Source organism: Glycine max, chromosome 12 (assembly GCF_000004515.6).
Source record: "Glycine max cultivar Williams 82 chromosome 12, Glycine_max_v4.0, whole genome shotgun sequence".
NCBI lineage: Eukaryota > Viridiplantae > Streptophyta > Magnoliopsida > Fabales > Fabaceae > Glycine > Glycine max.
In genome coordinates this window covers 31,316,604-31,336,046 of record NC_038248.2, presented here as the reverse complement: position 1 = coordinate 31,336,046, position 19,443 = coordinate 31,316,604, and positions in this window count along the sequence as shown.

Genomic DNA, 19,443 nt, shown 5'->3' with positions numbered 1-19,443 from the left:
ACACAAAAACATGATTCAAGAGTAGATCTACAAAATTTGAACCATAGAAATGCAAGAACAAGTGTAGATCTAAGATTTAATCGGTTTATTTTTTTTTAATCTACTCTAAACAGCACCAAACCACAAGACAATGGAGGATATACATGGAGAATAAGATGAAGAACAAGGAATTAAAGAGAATTCACCGAACAAAAAGATAGAGGAAGCAAAAAAACATCACCTAGATGAAGATGCTCTTGATACCACATGATGCAAGCTCAATTGGAGCTTGTAGGCCTAGGATCTTCTTCATCAATGGATTCCTTTGCTTCTTGGAAGATGAATGGCAGCGGAATGGAGAAAGGAAGAGAGAGACGAGACGCCACTTCAAGGAGAAGATGAGTCTAGAAAAAGCTCACCACCATAGGAGGCCATGGATAAGAGCTTGGAGGAAGAAGGAGATGAATGAAGGGAGAGGGAGAGAAGAGCACGAAATTTTGTGCTCTAAATGAGCTTTGAGATCTGAAGTTTAATATTCAAATGATCAAAGTTGAAAAAAATACACACACATGACCTCTATTTATAGCCTAAGTGTCACACAAAATTGGAGGGAAATTCAAATTTCACTTGAATTTGAAATTGAATTTGTGGAGCCAAAATTTCACTAATTATGATTAGTGAATTTTAGTTATGGTTCAGCCCACTAATCCAAGATCAATTACAAGATTCTCCACTAAGTGTGCTTAGGTGTCATGAGGCATGAAAAGCATGAAGGACATGCACAAAGTGTGACTATATGATGTGGCAATGGGGTGTAGTAAGCAAATGCTCACCTCCCCCTCTAAAATTTAATTGGATTGGGCTTCTACCAATTCAATTAAATTTATTTCCAACCACACACATCAAATATCCACTTAGTGCATGTGAAATTACAAAACTACCCCTAATACAAAAACTAGTCTAGGTGCCCAAAAATACAAGGGCTGAAAAATCCTATATTTCTAGGGTACCCTACCTACAATATGGAGCCCTATATACAAGGACCAAATATAATGACATCCTAGTCTAATATGTACAAAGATAATTGGACCCAACCTTGGCCCATGGGCTCAGAAATCTACCCTAAGGTTCATGAGAACCCTAGGGCCTTCTTCAGCAGCTCTAGCCCAATCTTCTTGGAGCCTCTTGCTCATGGTTCTAGTGATTGGTCCCTTCCTAGGGAGGATTGCATCAGTTCATATACTAAACATCACTCCCAAAGAAGAGAAAAGGAAAGAAGGCCTCAAGAGGTTAACATTAGCCTCCCATATTTCCATGGAAAAGATAATGTTGAGACCTACTTAGATTGGGAAATGAAGGTTGAACAACTCTTTGCTTGCCATCATATTAGCAAAGAGAGAAAAGTTCCATTGGCTACCCTTAGCTTTCAAGTGTATGCCCTCTATTGGTGGACTTCCCTTGTTAGGGAACGAAGGATTCAAGGGGATCCTCCAGTAGAGTATTGGAATGATCTTAAGAGTGCCCTTAGGAAGAGGCACATTCCCTCCTACTATGAAAGGGAGCTTATGGACAAGCTCCAAAGGCTTAGACAAGGGAGTATGAGTGTTGAAGAATATAGACAACAAATGGAACTACTCCTTTTAAGAGCCGGACTTAGGGAGGAGGAAAGAACAAGCATAGCTAGGTACCTTAGTGGGCTTAATATGGAAGTGAGGGACAAGGTTGAACTCCTTCCATATAGGGACCTAGATGAGCTAGTCCAACTTTGTATAAGAGTGGAGCAACAACTTAAAAGAAAGTCTTCTTCAAAATCATATGGCTCTCACTCTTATCCATGGAACCTCTAGATTTGAGGTCAAATCCTTTTCAAGGGGGAGGGAATGATACAATCCTACCCCCCAAGGGCATTGGATAGAAGACTCCAAGAAGATTGGGCCAAAGATGTAAGAGAAGGCCCTGGGATTCTCATGAGCCTTAGGGTAGATTTCGGGCCCATGGACTAAGTATGAGCCCACTTATCTTTGTACATATTAGATTAAGGTTTCATTAATTTTGGGCCTTGTATTTAGGGCTCCATAATGTAGGTAGGGTACCCTAGAAATGTAGGATTTTCCAGCCCTTGTATTTTAGGGCACCTAGACTAGTTTTTGTATTAGGGGTAGTTTTGTAATTTCACATGCATTAAGTGAATATTTGATGTGTGTGTTGAGAAATAAATTTAATTGAATTGGGAGAAGCCCAATCCAATTAAATTTTAGAGGGAGAGGTGAGCATTTGCTTGCTACACCCCATTACCACATCATATAGTAACACTTTGTACATGTCCTTCATGCTTTACATGTCTCATGACACCTAAGCACACTTAGTGGAGAATCTTGGACTTGATCTTGGATTAGTGGGTTGAACCATATCTGAAATTCACTAATCATAATTAGTGAAATTTTGGCTCCAAAATTTGGCTCCACAAATTCAAGTGAAATTTGAATAGAAATTCAAATTTCCCTCCAATTTTGTGTGACACTTAGGCTATAAATAAAGGCTATGTGTGTATTTTTCCAACTTTGATCATTTGAAAATTAAACTTCAGATTTCAGAGCTCTCTTAGAGCACAAAATTTCGTGTTCTTCTCTCCCTCTCCCTTCATTCATCTCCTTCTTCCTCCATGCTCTTATCCATGGCCTCCTATGGTGGTGAGCTTCTTCTAGACTCATCTTCTCCTTGAGGTGGCGTCTCCTCTCTCTCTTCCTTCTCCATTCCGCTGCCATTCATCTTCTAAGAAGCAAAGGAATCCATTGATGAAGAAGATCCTAGGCCTACAGGCTCCAATGGAGCTTACATCATGAATTTTAGCTATGGTTCAGCCCATTAATCCAAGATCAAGTCCATGATTCTCCACTAAGTGTGTTTAGGTGTCATGAGGCATGCAAAGCATAAAGGACATGCACAAAATGTGACTATATGATGTGACAATGGGGTGTAGCAAGCAAATGCTCACCTCCCCCTCTAAAATTTAATTGGATTGGGCTTCTCCCAATTCAATTTAATTTATTTCCAACCACACACATCAAATATTCACTTAATGCATGTGAAATTACAAAACTACCCCTAATACAAAAACTAGTCTAGGTGCCCTAAAATACAAGGGCTAAAAAATCCTACATTTCTAGGGTACCTTACCTATATTATGGAGCCCTAAATACAAGGCCCATAAATAATGAAAACTTAATCTAATATGTACAAAGATAAGCGGGCTCATACTTAGCTCATGGACCCGAAATCTACCCTAAGGCTCATGAGAACCCTAAGGCCTTCTCTTGCATCTCTGGCCCAATCTTCTTGGAGTCTTCTATCTAATGCCCTTGCGGGGTAGGATTGCATTAAGTCGTCAATGTCAGAATCGTCATCAACATCAAAGACTAGATGATCGTTGTCCAAGACTAGACGAACATGGTGTTGTGGTTGCGATTGAAAAGCAACCAACTGTTGTGTCAAGTGGGCCACCTGCAATTGCAACCATATGATTTCATTCCATTAAACATGTTCTCCAGATTTGAATGAGTAGCATGTCTCCTTGTCAACATGATGAAGGGTCGTACTGATTATTGATGCAGCATACATGATGGACTAAGTTAAGGTTTCAACAACTTGTTTATTCCTAAGAATATTGTGGATAACTTGTTGATTTGTAAGAATGTCGAGAGGTTGAGATAAAGGTTCAACAACTTGTTGATTCAAGAGAATGCTGAGAGTTGAAAATTGAGAAAAACCTCAAATTTTCATTCAATAATAATATTTACCTACATTGGTCTTTGATACGAATATATAAGAAAAGAAAAGATAAATCCTAATATCACTAATTAATATATTCCTAAGTTAATGTTATAAATATGATATATATATATATATATATATATATATATATATATGATAACTTTATTAAAATGGAAAAAATAATATAATATATGAATATTCCTAATTTTTCTACTAAATCTTAATTTATTTCAAAAGGACACCTTCTTTAAGTAATTTCTTCATTTTGAACTATATATGAATCTCTTAGGACGTTCAATTTCAATACTAGAGTCCTAATATCCTCTTTCACATTTTGATTGCTTTTTAGCCCCATGATTACATCACATTTCTACATCAAATAATAATAATAATAATAATAATAATAATAATAATAATAATAATAATAAATGGTGGTTCATTGTTGAGGTCATTTATTTAAATATTTCGTCAATTGAGTGACCCACGTTAATTCTCATTCCCAAATCCCAGTGAAAAATCATTGTTAAAATTAACTTTGTCGTAACGTCGGTAACATGGCAATGCCACAGCCAGGAGCCTCACCTGTTGATGGCTCGTTGTTGCAGTTACAATACAATCATATTTCGAATGAAGTCTAGGGAGGTGGAGGGAATCATTCGTCCAAGGTGCAGTACTGTGTGGGCTTTTACGAACCTTCATACTATTGACAATCATGTGAGAAAAAAAATAAATGAAGCTGGCTTCTTTTATATTATAACTATGGGACAAATTGGCATTAACCAACGTTTAGTAAGTTCTTTGATTGAAACGTGGAGACTCGAAATGCACACATTTCATTTTCCACACAGAGAAGCAACCATAACTTTAGAAGATGTCACACTACAGTTGAGCTTGAAGATTGATGGCCTCCCAGTAACTAGTATCATTACCAGTGACGTTCGTGTAGCTTGTCATGCATTACTAGGGGACACTCCACCAAATAAATATATTAAGGGAAAATCAATTTATCTTAGTTGGTTAAGACAAAAATTCAAGCAACTTCCTGTTGACACTAATGATAATGTTGTTACACAACATGCTAAAGGTCATATCCTGATGATGATAGGTGGATGTCTCTTGCTGGATACATCAGGAGCAAGAGTTTACTTTATGTATCTCCTCTTGCTATGTAATCTGACTGAGGCAAGTCATTATAGTTGGGGTGGAGCAGTATTGGCAACCCTATTTTGATATCTTAATCAAACGGTAAAACCTTCACAAACTAAAATAGGTGAATGTTTGTTGTTACTATAATCATGAGAGTGGGACTGCATTACATGCATTGCCCCACAAATAAATCAGCTTATTGATCAAGAAATACACAAGGACTTGGATTTCCTCCCGCACAAAAGTGGTGTCGACCCTATCAGCAAATAAACATTCCCATTAATTCAGTGCGACTGATACGCGTCATTTTTTATAGACTGCATATGAACGAGGTGTTACTTTTTTTTTCAATTTCTTGTTTCTTATTTGTGGTAATGGGTTATTATCTAATGTCATCTTCTTTATGTTTTGCAGTTCTTGTGGCGACCCTATGACATACCCCATATAAGGGCATTAATTAACCATGTAGAAGTTTCAATGATTGCCCTATCAAAAGTCTCGGCTGATATGTTTTGCATTTGTTGAATGGAATCCAGTTGACAAAGTCATGAGACAGTTTGGAACGAAACAACTTATTCCACCGGATCCCCCAAACCTTGATGAATTACACGACATGGATCTGAGAGGGCGAACATATATCTTTTGGCCTTACCAGCATCGTCATTGGATAAACAAATGGAATCATTGGAATCATTTCATTGTGTAAGGTGAAATGATCAATGTTATTTTGCATGAGAATTTGGATTACGTGCAATGGTTTGTACATCGAATTATATGATATTTATCGCGTGAGGGGACAGTTCCTACACAGGTTATAAGTTAGTTTCGGTTGTATTAATTTTATTTTCACTCTATATTGTGAAAAGGGATTTGAAAAAAAAATATTTTTGCTCCTTATTGAGTTTGATATACTATATTTGTTAATAACTCGTCACCATTGGTAAAATGGTTAGGCCATACAATGCTACCCATACAATTATTACGGATTTGCGATTATGAATCCGTAAACGAAGCCCATAAAAAATACCAACTGGTATTAGGCCTACACAAGTCATATCGGGCTTACATATTACGGATTCCGAAAGTGTAACCCCACACAGATTCCCAATCCATATGAGGCTCAATGGATTCTTAATTGGTAATCCCACACAGATTCCCAATCCATATAGGGTTGCAAAATTATATATCCAAATATCACTATTGTTTCCTTAAATTATTTACGTTTACTTTGTAATTGTAAACCATTAAATATATTCATTACAATAAACATCCCCTGTCAAATAGGACCAAATAAAAGTATTTTCATGAGCATATTTGATGTGCCATCATTTTCTTCTATTTTCTAAACCCTTTTTGCACCATTTTAATTATTGATTGGTCTTAATTGTCAATTAATTAGGCAGTTTTATTATTTGGGCTCATTTAGCTAATTTGATGTTTTTAATCTAATTTCAGGAATTAATGCAACATTGGGCTTAATCCGGATTTTGGTTGTGGACTTGAAGAGGGCAAATAAAGCAGCGCTTACCTTAGTTAATTTCTAATTAGGAAATTTCGCAATTTTATTTTATGTTGTTCAGTGTTTATTTCGTTTTGGGCCAGAGTATTGTAATAGGGCCCAGTGACTTTGAGTGACTCTTTTTAAATAGCTGCCTTGGGATTCGTGCAGGGCATTCTATTCTGCTATGCTATTTTCATTATTCAGAGCTTTGGTTTTAGGTTTTCACGTTTTTCTGTGCCCTTGTTACAGTTTTCGTTCTTAATGCAAATTTCCGTTTTCTGCTTCTAATTACGAGTTCATTCTTGCTTCTTCTTCTACTTTCATTCACGTTTCTGTTCATTTACGTTTCTATTCATTTACGTTTCTGTTCATTTACGTTCTTGTTCATTTACGTTTCTGCTTCATGTTTCATTTGCGTTTTCTGTTTGAATCCATGGAAGGCTAGATTTTCTGGTGTTGTTTCCTTTTGAGGACGAAGCCCAACTCTCTTTGAGGTTTCGTTTGTAATGTGGTTTCCTGACAGTTTTCCCTTCACCAGTTATCCCAATTTCGTGAATATTAATCAGTGCACGCTTCGTGTTCGATTAATTGCCTCTGAGCCTAACTTGTGTTCATGCTTAATGGACGAAGGGCTAACTGGTGTATGTGGTGCCTAATCACGTATTGAAAACCCTAAGTTGATTTTCACTTAGTAAATTGAAATAGGGTTGGATTAAGTGGTTGACTGTTAGGGATGAATTCTCCATAACCCAGGATAAGAGAGTGGCTTATGTATTACCTTGCTCCAAGGTCCATCACGAGCTGGGATGACCTTAAGAGAGTATTCTTAGAAAAAATTTTCCCTGCTTCCAGGACCACAGCCGTCAGGAAGGATATCTCAGGTATTAGACAACTCAGTGGATTTAAGAAACTATGTGCCAGTTGCCCCCACCATCAGATTTCAGAACAGCTTCTTCTCCAATATTTTTATGAAGGACTCAGTAATATGGAGAGAAGTATGATAGATGCTGCCAGTGGTGGAGCCCTTGGAGACATGACCCCTGCTGAAGCCAGAAATTTAATTGAGAAGATGGCCTCCAACTCCCAGCAGTTTAGCGCCAGAAATGATGCCATAGTCATTAGAGGAGTGCATGAGGTAGCTACAAACCCATCTGCATCATCTGAAACTAAGAAGCTTGAACGCAAACTGGATGCGTTGGTCAACTTGGTAACCCAGCTGGCCTTGAATCAGAAATCTGTACCTGTCGCAAGGGTTTGTGGTTTGTGCTCCTCTGCTGACCACCATACAGACCTTTGCCCTTCCATGCAGCAACCTGGAGCAATTGAGCAGCCTGAAGCTTATGCTGCAAATATTTACAATAGACCTCCTCAACCTCAGCAGAAAAATCAACCACAGCAGAACAATTATGACCTTTCCAGCAACAGATACAACCCTGGATGGAGGAATCACCCTAACCTCAGATGGTCCAGCCCTCAGCAACAACAGCAGCCTGCTCCTTCCTTCCAAAATGCTGCTGGCCCAAGCAGACCATACATTCCTCCACCAATCCAACAACAGCAACAACCCCAGAAACAGCCAACAGTTGAGGCCCCTCCACAACCTTCCCTCGAAGAACTTGTGAGGCAAATGACTATGCAGAACATGCAGTTTCAGCAAGAGACCAGAGCCTCCATTCAGAGCTTAACCAATCAGATGGGACAATTAGCTACCCAATTGAATCAACAACAGTCCTAGAATTCTGACAAGCTGCCTTCTCAAGCTGTCCAAAATCCCAAAAATGTCAGTGCCATTTCATTGAGGTCGGGAAAGCAATGTCAAGGACCTCAACCCGTAGCACCTTCCTCATCTGCAAATGAACCTGCCAAACTTCACTCTATTCCAGAAAAAGGTGATGACAAAAATTTACCTAACAATTTCTGTGCAGGTGAATCTTCTTCCACAGGTAATTCTGATTTGCAGAAGCAGCACATTCCCCCTCTTCCATTCCCTCCAAGAGCAGTTTCCAACAAAAAAATGGAAGAGGCAGAGAAAGAGATCTTGGAAACGTTTAGAAAGGTAGAGGTAAACATACCTCTGTTGGATGCAATAAAGCAAATTCCAAGATATGCCAAATTCTTGAAGGAGCTGTGCACTAATAAGCGGAAGCTTAAAGGAAGTGAACGGATTAGCATGGGCAGAAATGTCTCCGCATTGATTGGTAAATCTGTTCCTCAAATTCCTGAAAAATGCAAAGATCCAGGTACATTCAGCATACCTTGTATCATAGGGAATAGTAAGTTTGACAATGCCATGCTAGATTTAGGAGCTTCTGTTAGTGTTATGCCTCTGTCTATTTTAAATTCTCTATCTCTAGGTCCCTTGCAGTCAACTGATGTGGTAATTCATTTAGCTAATAGAAGTGTTGCCTATCCTGTTGGTTTCATAGAAGATGTCTTAGTTAGAGTTGGTGAACTGATTTTCCCTGTTGATTTTTATATCTTGAATATGGAAGATGGATTTTCTCAAGGATCAGTTCCCATCATTCTAGGCAGACCCTTTATGAAAACTGCTAGAACTAAGATAGATGTTTATGCAGGCACACTGTCCATGGAGTTTGGTGATATAACTGTTCATTTTAATATTCTGGATGCTATGAAATACCCATCTGAAGATCTTTCTGTATTTCGTGCTGAAATAATTGACCATGTTGTTGATGAATACATGACTGATCTTTATTCTAATCTGCATGCCTCTCACTCTTCATGCATTGAGTCTGAAATTGTACTTGATCATATGTCTGAATTTGATGCTGAGAGTGAATCTGAGAGTGATATTGATTGCATGCCTGGTGGTGGTGTTTTACCTCTTGAGATTGATTTTATAGAGTCAGATAGGACTAACCATGTTTCAAGAAGTACACATACCTCTGACTTTCTTTATGAGGTAAAGGCTGAGAAACCATCTCCTTCTACCACTGTCCAGGCGACCACACCAGAATTGAAGCCTCTGCCATCAAATTTAAAATACGCTTACTTGGATGATAGCAAGAGTTTTCCAGTGATTATATCTGCCTCCCTTGCTGATGAGCAAGATGAGAAGTTGTTGTCAGTTCTCAAGAAGCATAAGAAGGCTATAGGCTGGACCCTGGCGGACATTCTTGGTATTAGCCCATCCACATGTATGCATCGAATAAATTTAGAGGATGGAGCTAAACCAGGAAGACAGCCACAGAGAAGACTCAACCCGGTGATTCTTGATGTAGTGAAGAAGGAGATAACCAAGCTTTTGCAAGCTGGAATCATTTATCCTATCTCCGACAGCCAATGGGTGAGTCCCGTCCAGGTAGTCCCGAAAAAGACTGGCCTCACAGTGATCAGAAATGAGAAGGAGGAGCTGATTCCTACTCGGGTGCAGAACAGTTGGAGAGTCTGCATTGACTATAGGAGGCTGAACCAGGTTACCAAAAAGGACCATTTTCCCCTGCCATTCATTGACCAGATGCTTGAACGCCTGGCAGGTAAATCCCACTACTGTTTCCTTGATGGTTTTTCTGGTTATATGCAAATTACTATTGCTCCTGAGGATCAGGAAAAGACCACATTCACCTGCCCCTTCGGCACTTTTGCTTATAGGAGGATGCCTTTCGGCCTGTGCAATGCCCCTGGTACCTTCCAGCGGTGCATGATTAGTATTTTCAGTGATTTTTTAGAAAATTGCATAGAGGTGTTTATGGATGATTTCACTGTATATGGATCCTCTTTTGATGGTTGTTTGAATAGTTTGGAAAAAGTTTTGAATAGATGCATTGAAACTAACCTTGTTCTAAATTTTGAAAAATGTCATTTTATGGTTGAGCAAGGTATAGTTTTAGGCCACATTATTTCCAATAAGGGCATTGAAGTAGATCCTGCAAAAATTTCTGTTATTTCACAATTGCCTTACCCCTCTTGTGTGCGAGAGGTGCGATCTTTTCTTGGTCATGCAGGATTCTACAGGCGATTTATAAGGGATTTTAGCAAAGTAGCCCTTCCACTGTCCAACTTGTTGCAAAAGGAGGTGGAGTTTGACTTTAATGACAGATGCAAAGAGGCTTTTGATTGCCTCAAAAGAGCGTTGACTACCACCCCCATCATCCAGGCACCCGATTGGACAGCCCCTTTTGAGCTTATGTGTGATGCATCAAATTATGCATTGGGGGCTGTCCTTGCTCAGAAAATTGATAAATTGCCCAGGGTGATATATTATGCTTCTAGGACTTTAGATGCTGCCCAAGCAAATTATACTACTACTGGGAAAGAGCTTCTAGCCATAGTTTTTGCTCTTGAAAAATTTCGATCTTATTTGCTTGGTACTCGCATTATTGTTTATACTGACCATGCAGCTCTAAAGTACTTGTTGAAGAAGGCTGATTCTAAGCCTAGGTTGATCCGATGGATGCTCTGGCTCCAAGAGTTTGACTTGGAGATCCGTGATAGGAGCGGAGCACAAAATCTAGTTGCTAATCATTTGAGTCGGATCGAACGTGTCTCTGATGCAGATTCACCTATTCGGGATGATTTCCCGGATGATCATTTGTATATATTGTATAGTATTTCTGACTCTCTTTCTACTCCCTGGTTTGCTAACATTGTCAATTATTTAGTTGCCTCTGTTTTTCCTCCCTTAGCATCTAAGGCCCAAAAAGATAAGATTAAAAGTGATGCTAAGCATTTTATTTGGGATGACCCCTACTTGTGGAAATTGTGCAGTGATCAGGTCATTAGACGGTGTATTCCAGATCATGAGACTGACTCAGTCCTGCAGTTCTGTCATTCTTCCGTACCGGGAGGTCATCTAGGTGTTCAAAGGACAGCTCGCAAAGTGCTTGATTGTGGTTTTTATTGGCCCACCATCTTTAAAGATGCGTGGAAGATCTGCAGCACTTGTGAGCAGTGTCAGAGAGCAGGAAATACACTTACATGGCGACAACAAATGCCTCAGCAACCTATGCTATTCTGTGAGGTGTTTGATGTCTGGGGTATAGATTTCATGGGTCCTTTTCCTGTCTCTTTTGGTTATGTTTATATTCTCCTTGCAGTTGATTATGTTTCAAAATGGGTGGAAGCCAAGCCCACTAAAACTAATGATGCTAAAGTTGTCGCAGACTTTGTCAGGTCTAATCTGTTTTGCAGGTTTGGAGTACCTAAAGCAATTGTTAGTGATCAAGGAACCCATTTTTGCAACAGGACAATGCATGCCCTGCTTAAAAAGTACGGGGTGGTACACAGGGTATCCACACCATACCACCCCCAGACTAATGGACAGGCAGAAATTTCTAACAGGGAAATCAAGAGAATTCTAGAGAAGATTGTGCAGCCAAGCAGGAAAGATTGGAGTACCAGGCTTGATGATGCTCTCTGGGCACATCGGACTGCCTACAAAGCACCCATAGGAATGTCTCCTTATCGGGTTGTCTTTGGAAAGGCATGTCATCTTCCAGTGGAAATTGAGCACAAAGCATACTGGGCAGTGAAGACTTGCAACTTCTCTATGGATCAAGCTGGTGAGGAAAGAAAGTTGCAACTGAGTGAGTTAGATGAAATCCGCCTAGAAGCCTACGAGAATGCCAAGTTCTACAAAGAAAAGACCAAGAAGTTCCATGATAGCATGATAGTTAAGAAGGACTTCATGGTTGGGCAAAAAGTGTTATTGTATAATTCTAGGCTTGGACTCATGAGTGGTAAGTTGAGGTCTAAGTGGATTGGTCCTTTTGTTGTTACTAATATTTTTCCTTATGGTACAGTTGAGATCAAAAGCGACTCCACAAACAAGAGCTTCAAGGTCAATGGACATCGACTTAAGCCATTCCTCACGAACCCTTCTTTAGTGGACGTAGTGGTGGAAGAGACTTCCTTACTCCACCCTACTCTTCCTCCACCATGACTTAGGGAGTTTTTCTTTTCCTATCTCCTTCTTTGCTTTTATTACACTTGTCCGATTCTCTTTGATGATTTAATTGTTTTTAATCTTTTAATTGTGCTACATTGAGGACAATGTGTTGTTTAAGTATGGGGGGGGGGAGTGTTCTTTGGTTTTGCTAGTTTTGTTGGTTTTGTTAATTTGTTAGTTGTGTTAATTTGTTAATGTTGTTAGTTTCGTCGGATTTTCAGTTTAATATTTTGGGTCAATTTCATGTGCACGTACGACTTTGCATGTTTTTCTTTGAATTATAGGATATGTTCAAGAAATGGGTAATTGTTTTGAAAATAAAAGTTCTTGACATTTTGTGACTTGAAATCCTTGATTCTTTTCTACATGTCATGATAGTTTTGAAAGCTCAATTTGAAAGTGATGATTTTACCTTTGTGAGAATTTGAGCCATCCATCATTATAATCATTTGGTGTGTTTTGCCCCATTGATTGCTTGCACAATAGCCTTGGCTTGATTCTTGTTGATGCGTCCTAATTCACATGCATATTTGGAAATGATTAAGGCAATTTTGTTCTTATAAGCTTCTAGCCAAATGGACTTACCTTGAATTAATTCCTTTGATAGCCCTTTTGAGCCTTGTTTTGAAGCTCACTACAAGCCTTAAGTGAAAAACCATGATATTACCATATCCTTAAGGAATTTTGGAGCTTTGGAATTGTTTTGGGAATAAGTGTGGGGGGTTTTTGTTTCATTGGACAACTTGTTTTGTTGGCTATGCTTCATGATGTATTTTGGGCCATACTTGATGTACATTGTATATTGGTTAAATGTTGGACATGCTGAATGAAATGTTGTTTCTCAAAGGCTAAAGAGTAAAAAAAAAAAAATTCAAAAAAAAAAATTCAAAAAAAAAAATTCGAAAAAAAAAAGAAAAAGAAAAGCAATAAAGTTGAGTGAATAAGATCTTAAATGGCACAAGAATGATGAAACTCTTGGTTCTACTCTTCATGTTTAATTTATATCTTTACTTCTTTTTATTTTTTTCTTAATATGCACTTATTCCCCTTTGCTCCTCTATTCCTTTGGGATTTAGCCACTTATTCCATATTTCTCCATACCTTGTCCTTGGCCCCATTACAACCTTAAAAGACCTTTTGATCCTCATGTGCTTGTGTTTATGGGTTGATTGTCAATTTTAGAATCTTGCCAAGTTTATGTGGTGTTTGCTTTCATGGGTGCTTTGAGGGTAAATAGTAGCCTAGACACTTGAGAGATAGAGTGTATATCTTGTGAGGCTTTATCACTTTTCATTCTTGAGCTGATTAACTATTTTGCCATGATTGGGTTGCTTGGATGATTTTCATGAATGTCTTGACTTTTTGGATCTCCTTATGTTAGATGTTACCCATTCCTTTCATTCCTTGATGTTCATTGAGAAATATGTGAATGTTTTTGTTTGTCTCCCTTTCATATCCTTGGATTTTGTTCTTTGTTTCATTTTGCCCAGGAGTGCAAAAGGCTAAGTATGGGGGGTTTTGATGTGCCATCATTTTCTTCTATTTTCTAAACCCTTTTTGCACCATTTTAATTATTGATTGGTCTTAATTGTCAATTAATTAGGCAGTTTTATTATTTGGGCTCATTTAGCTAATTTGATGTTTTTAATCTAATTTCAGGAATTAATGAAACATTGGGCTTAATCCGGATTTTGGTTGTGGACTTGAAGAGGGCAAATAAAGCAGCGCTTACCTTAGTTAATTTCTAATTAGGAAATTTCGCAATTTTATTTTATGTTGTTCAGTGTTTATTTCGTTTTGGGCCAGAGTATTGTAATAGGGCCCAGTCACTTTGAGTGACTCTTTTTAAATAGCTGCCTTGGGATTCATGCAGGGCATTCTATTCTGCTATGCTATTTTCATTATTCAGAGCTTTGGTTTTAGGTTTTCACGTTTTTCTGTGCCCTTGTTACAGTTTTCGTTCTTAATGCAAATTTCCGTTTTCTGCTTCTAATTACGAGTTCATTCTTGCTTCTTCTTCTACTTTCATTTACGTTTCTGTTCATTTACGTTTCTGTTCATTTACGTTCTTGTTCATTTATGTTTCTGCTTCATGTTTCATTTGCGTTTTCTGTTTGAATCCATGGAAGGCTAGATTTTCTGGTGTTGTTTCCTTTTGAGGACGAAGCCCAACTCTCTTTGAGGTTTCGTTTGTAATGTGGTTTCCTGGCAGTTTTCCCTTCACCAGTTATCCCAATTTCGTGAATATTAATCAGTGCACGCTTCGTGTTCGATTAATTGCCTCTGAGCCTAACTTGCGTTCATGCTTAATGGACGAAGGACTAACTGGTGTATGTGGTGCCTAATCACGTATTGAAAACCCTAAGTTGATTTTCGCTTAGTAAATTGAAATAGGGTTGGATTAAGTGGTTGACTGTTAGGGACGGATTCTCCATAACCCAGGATAAGAGAGTGGTTTTGAATCAGGGGAAAGGAAACAACCCGTTTTTAATAGTTTCGTATTCCATTTTATTATTGGTTCAACTCTTTAATTCCCAACCACCCACCCCCCCCCCCCCCCGTCGTTACTGTTACTGCAAGTATATTATGAACATTTGGCTTGTCACTGCTCGTTGGGAAACGACCTAGGATCACTTCCTAGTTACTGCATTTTCATGTTTATTTGATTCGGGTACGACCTCGATCAATATTATTAAACCCATTCACGTGGATTTCATAGGCCATCCAACATTTACAATACCACTTAATAGGCTACACAACATAGGTCACTTTACCAATGCATAGTCCATACAATAGACAACAATGATGTTCTATTGTCATTTATAAATGGGCATCATTTAAACGTGCAACTAAAAAAAAGGTCCACCAACTGTCAGTTTAAAAAAAACACATCCCAATCCTAATTTCAATTGCTCGTTTCATAAACATCGACGACTAACAATAACCTACTAGTTTTTGTTGTTGCTTCATCTTGGGATACTGTTGACTTCCAATATGAACGCACGATGTTGCATTACCCTGGCAACCAGACTCATATCAACAGTGTCAGCAATTTCAGAGCTTGTATTTATTTCATCCTGCCATCAACCAACCTGGTTATAATGAAATTTATTTTATTATAACATAACCATAAACCATGTGTAAAAATAACACAACAATTTCGCACACCTCAATCAAAATTGCATCTGGCTACTTGAAGCAATAAATGAACCTGGGTCTTGCATGAACTGTGACACACCATATGTTGTCAATAACTACTTACCTAACCATTAAAAAATAGACAACCATTCTAAACTATGCAGCAAAAACTCTCCAATTATATAATGTATAAGTACTTAAGTAAACCATTATAAAATAACAACCGTAGGCAAACATACAAAGGACAAAGTCACTAATAACATACCAAATGATAATTTTACTCATCTGTCATTTTAGGAGCATTGCATGTTTGGTGACTTGGAGGAATACCTACTCGACCACCTGCATCTATTGAATTTTGAGATAAAACGGTACATTTTCGTCTGTTGTGACCAGTTGCTCCACAAATGCCACATGTTTGTATCCTCCTTCGACTATTGGATTCATTATTCATTGTTTGACCGCATCCCTTTGCTCGTACAACAGGCGGATTCAAAACACCATCAAATTCATTTACGGTTTCAACATGCGTCTCCATTTCATTTTGAACACCTGCATTTATGTTCTTTGACTTTAACCTCGTAACTTCGTTTGAAAACAAAACTACAAGATCATCAAAGTCTTCTTCCACACGATAACCAGCTTCACAAACTTCTCTAGATAATTGCAACAATGTTGCATATCTAGCAATATCTTCTGATTCCCAATATAAGGATGCACCGAGGTACTTTCCTTTTATGGGTTCCTTAGCATTCTTCGACCACCTATCAGTAAGCAATGAATTAGGAAAATTTGTAATATTTAAACACAGTAAAACAGAAACAATATGATCACATGGAAGCCCTATGGACTCCATTCTAAAGCAAGAACAAATGAAATCATTTGACATTTGCCAATAACAAACACACCAAATAGATTCACTGCGGTACTTCACCACTGTGTAAATACTAAACATTGTCATCTCCTTGCAATCAACGACCTTGAACCTAACTGTCTTTGCAATAGTAGGCTTAAGAAGTAAAAGCATCTCCTTAGTAAGGATTGTACCAACAGATTTTTCAAGGGACTGTAGACTGGTATCAAGTTCAACATTGCCATAATTGGAAAAAAAAATCTGCCATCGTTTCCCTATGACGAAAATACGTCAAGGATCTTTGAAATTGTTCGACAAACTCAGTCAAATTTAACTTCACATCAACATATTTTGCAACATGGCTATGGAACGCTTCACAACGAGATGTAGTTTGGATGCCAGCAAAGAAATTTCCTCTGATATGAGTCGGGGACCACGTTTTCCTCCTAGCATACAAATCAGTGATCCAATGGTTATCTTGTAATTCATATTTGCCCACCATGTTCGTCCACCTTTCTTCAAATTCAACAACTTCAATATCACTGAGCATAAAACTCTTTAAGCATTTTAAGACACCTTTGTCCCTTACATGGCTGGTTGCATTGCGCATAAGATGTCCCACACTTAACCTATGATGAGCATTCAGAAACACCCTCTTGATGGAATTCTTCATAGCAACATCTCCATCAGCAATTACCGAAAAAGGAGCTTTACCATTCATAGCTTGAAGAAATTTCTCAAACAGCCACACATATGTCTCCTCAGTCTCATTCGTAACAACAGCAGCAGCAAACACTATAGTATGGTTATGGTGGTTAACACCTGAAAAAATACGAATGGACATAACTACTATTTTTTTTTGTAGGTCGCATCAAATGTGAGGACATCACCAAACACCTTGTAGTTCATCTGACTTTCAGCATCACACCAAAACAAATATTGCAGTCGTTCCCTTTCATCAACAGTGTAAGTTACAACCATAATTGGATCCTTTTGACATAATAGACTTGGGTACTTTAATGCACCACCCGCATCCGTTGTTTTCAATTTCCTCATTCTAGCTTGTTCATTATAAATATCCTTCCTTATAAACCCTACCTTATGATAACCACCAGCAAGGTTCACAAAAGAAAAATAAATCTGAGGTGGTTGAATACAACCTATGTAAAATTACAAATCTACATCATATCACACTATCCAATTTTTCTATGTAGAGGTAACAATGATGATTGTAACATATCCCAAAAAGAATGATTATGATCAAAATTCCACAATGACACATACCATCTCAAAGTCTGGACATCCACATGCACACGACACATCGCCTCCCAACCACATCGTGTTACATTCTTCAATAGTCGTTTTCACTTCTCCAACCTCGACCCTCTTTCGGTTCTAAAACCAGCTCGTGAGCAAACATATGTTTGTTGGACAACTTCCCCACCAATGTTTTGGAATATGTGATCCTTTCAGACAAAGAACCCAACAATTCTATTGTACCAGCAATAGAACTGATATGTTATCTCCAAATCAGAAAAACTCAATCTTGCAACATCTTCAATCTTCATTGATTGCATTTGAAATATCCTAATATCAACCATGCTATTTATAATAATTAGATCCTCTTCATTAAAATCTGAAAAATCATCGACACCCATGTTTTCATATTCCACCTCGTCATCATTTTCATATTCTGCGTACTCTTCTTCTTCAAAACTACAGTCATCAACATCTTTTCTATATTCCCCATCTTGACCCTCCAATGTCATACTTTCATCATCATATGCATTTCCATCAAAATCATTAGACCCAAACATAGATCTATCTATGTTGCGACTTTCATCAGATTGCAACATCATCTCATCCAAACTCTGTCAATAAGTCATAATAACAATTAAACAAACATACCAACCCATACAAAGTACTTCACACTCTACATCTAAGCCTACTATTTACTTCACTTACATAAGCCATTCAAAATGAACTTTGACGGAATCATAAATAAAATAACATAGCTATGTATTTAAATCGCAAAAACCACCACCAGCAAACAACCCTATTGTTAGACTTTTGGCAAGTGTACCAATTGTCATTGCAGGTTGCACATTTATAAAAAGAATTCGTCTTCACAGGGACTTGAGTTACTTTAATTCATTCGGATAATGGTTATCAGTTTAATAGTTATGTACAAATTTAATCAAATGTCGTTGGTATGGTTTAAGTAACTAAAGATAACTTAAAATAAAAGAAATGTGAAAATAACGGATTTACGAAAATAACACAGGAATAACAAAAATAACGGAATTTAGTGCGTCAGAAATACGTAAAATTACGGAAACAATAATAACGAATTTAATTAATTCAAGAAAACATAGGATTAGATTTCATCGTTCATACCCTTAGTATCCTAATAAGATTAACATATATGAATCATTTTTTAACATTATTGATGCACACATTAAGTTACCCCAAGTTAATCCCTCGCACTTGAGGCCTAAGAATATTTACCAAATATCGATCCCTCGCATATGAAGTAAATACCCCAGCAATTATATTCTCATGCTTTTTGCAATCAAAACATTATGCTCTATCCCTAGCAACCTAACATAAAGAGTAAAATCATTCAGTTCAAATTCTAAGATTACTTTTCAGTCACACTTAAAATCCAATTTCATGAAACTAGGGATCAAATAAAATCAAACATTACGAGTAGAATGAAATAACCAATAATGAGTAGAAAAGATTCATAGATATATAATATCAAAAGGGATACATAAGGATACAAAGATTACATTCAATCCTTAATAAAAACTAACTGATCATTGCGTAGAGCACAAGACTAACAAGAGAAATAACGAAGGATGTGATCCACAGTCACAACTCTGCAGTGCCTCAGCTCCATTTTTCCTTTTCTTTTTCTTCTTCCTCAGCTTCTACGTGTTTTCTCTGCTACTAAATGCTGCTGGATGTCCTTTTCCTTCAACAATGCATGTCTATTTATAGAAAACAACCAAAGAGTGTAGGAACATTTGCCCAGACGATTTGTGGCTTAATGCTGAAGTAACCAGCTCGCCCAAGCAAGTTGTTTACTTAGGGTTGAAGCAAGATCACTAGCCCAGGCGAGTTGGTTGCTAGCCTGGGCGAATT